We start from the raw sequence: 2197 nt of genomic DNA on the forward strand, positions 1-2197 counted from the left end.
AGAGAACAAGCAACCCATTTATTTGAAACAATTAAGCCTTCCTACAGAACATGCGTAAAGGTGCTATTTCCGACTAGTGTTGGTAAAAAAAATCTATATGGGTTTGGTTAGATCTCACAACTGAGAGTTAACCAAGTCTCAGTCAAGTGGCATAACATATGTGTAGGAAAGAAAAAAGAAATAACACAAAAGAAATTATTTTTGCACGGATTTTAATGTAAGATTTCACGAATATTAGCATCGACTGAGACATAACCAAGTGTAGCAAGACTGGGTCTATAAGGAGGTGTACTGTATAATTGTGACCACAATGAGCGTTTTATGAGGAAAATCTAGAGTTGTCGGTCGAAGCAATTCACGTGCACTGTATCCAAACACTGCACATAGTACGTACTACACGAGCATGCATGCATAGTTGACCAAGGGACGACCTGGACCATTAAAGCACTAGCACGCTCAATTCCATCCTAGCCGCCAAGAAGAAGAAGAGAACTTGCCTACCCGTCACTTATTTTCTTTCAGTACGTACCACGTTGCCCTATAAATGACGCAGAACCGAGAAGCTCAAGAGTCTCCGCACAATCATGGAGCCTCCCTCTTCTTCTCCCGTGGCACTCGCCCGGGCCTTGGCAGTGCTGCTTCTCATATGCTCTTCCCTGGCAGCTCAAGGTAAGTAGCTACTCTCCGCTCAATTGTTTCTACTCCTTTTTCTCCTCACGAAGGAAGCAGCAATATTAATCCAAGGCCCGGCTGGCCGGCTTACTTGCATGTAGCTGGCCCGGGTCCATCTGCCGGAACCCGTCTGGGACGAAGCCCTCCGTCGCCGGTAGCCCCGGGCGGCCCCGGTATGTTTATCAAGTGCGCAGACTGCCGCTCCCGCGCCACTCCGCCGGCGCCCCACCGCAAAGGCTAGCCCTGCAGGCCTTCCCGGACGTCGACAGTGAGACGCTTGCGCATGAAGCAACACAGATATGTAAATCATGCGGCGACCTCGCTGGAGTGTGTCGTTGCTGGCTCTGGTCGTAGCTTTTGAATTCTCGCTGGAGTGCTTCCTTCCCATGTGTTTTTCGTCCTTTTGCTTAGCCTCAGCGTGTGCTACCTGGTTGCTCTTATAACTGTATTTTTTTTGAACTGTATTAACCCGTAGAATGTAGGAGTAATCATTTGTAAGGGTCATCGCTGAAGGGTGCTTTTTTCAAAGTCATCTACCGACACCGCATTATAGCCATTGCACAAGTGCAGCCGATCCAGCAAGGAAGACAGCAGCCTTGTTCATGCGTTCAAAGCCAAGCCCACCCTCGGATTCGGATATCCATGAAAATTACGGGATCTCGCCAGGATGCATGCACGTGATGATCCGCCCAGCGGTACAGAGCTGCAATGTGCCGGTGATGGAAGAGAAGGCTCTATCCTAAATATAAGGAGGAGCTATTGACAGTGTGTTGCTAGCTAAGGTTTGCTTAGATTTATTGTGTTTTCCCGCGATCTAATCCTCTACGTTGTAAGGAAAAAAAATTACAAATTGATATTAATTGGGAATTCGGAGTGAACATTGCCATCCTAAATTACAAACATACGAAATGCTATCTGGCGACCATTTGCTGGGAGAGCGTGACAGTTCGAACGTCTTTCCTCGCAGTTTAAGTTGTGTTGGGGGTGGCAGTAACTACATCAGTTATTTTAGTCAGGTGTCGTGATTGGCCTGACCAGACTCAGGTCCGTGCGAAACCGTACTAGCCAGACAAGTTTGTGAACTACTCCAATTCATTTTATAACTTGATGAACTAAAGGTAGTCCACGTTTCAAGCTTATGTTAGCAATTCCTCTTGAAAAAATTGAGCAACCTACAACTTAAACATGGACGCCGACAGAGTGAGACATCAAGCACAAAGCTTTGTGCTAAAATAAAATTCGGAGAACTTTTGATCGAAACTAACCAAGCACGAACTCGGCAGAATTTTGAAAACAAAAATTTATCGGAATTGTACAGTATAATTATGACTGGCCTAGATGATTTTTTACAACGAAAATCTAGAGTTGTCGGTGGAAGGAATAGTATCCCACGTTGAAAATGCGCAGTCTGGCCGACGTATATTCACACAGGACTACACGAGCATAGTAGTACACTGTTCCAGCGTGAAAATTTTGACCATTGTGGCAGTAGCATGCTGTCGCCAAGAAGAACAAGAGAACTTGC

At 45.9% G+C, this 2197-nt stretch overlaps 1 long non-coding RNA gene across 1 annotated transcript; it reads left to right on the forward strand.

Annotated features, from left to right (window-relative positions):
• The first annotated feature begins 552 nt into the window (after positions 1-552).
• LOC123064271 (uncharacterized) lies at positions 553-1204 on the forward strand. Its single transcript, XR_006430660.1, has 2 exons — positions 553-669; positions 774-1204. It is a non-coding gene; the product is annotated as an uncharacterized lncRNA (long non-coding RNA).
• Positions 1205-2197: the final 993 nt, after the last annotated feature.

Source organism: Triticum aestivum, chromosome 3B (genome assembly GCF_018294505.1).
Source record: "Triticum aestivum cultivar Chinese Spring chromosome 3B, IWGSC CS RefSeq v2.1, whole genome shotgun sequence".
NCBI classification, from domain to species: Eukaryota; Viridiplantae; Streptophyta; class Magnoliopsida; order Poales; family Poaceae; genus Triticum; species Triticum aestivum.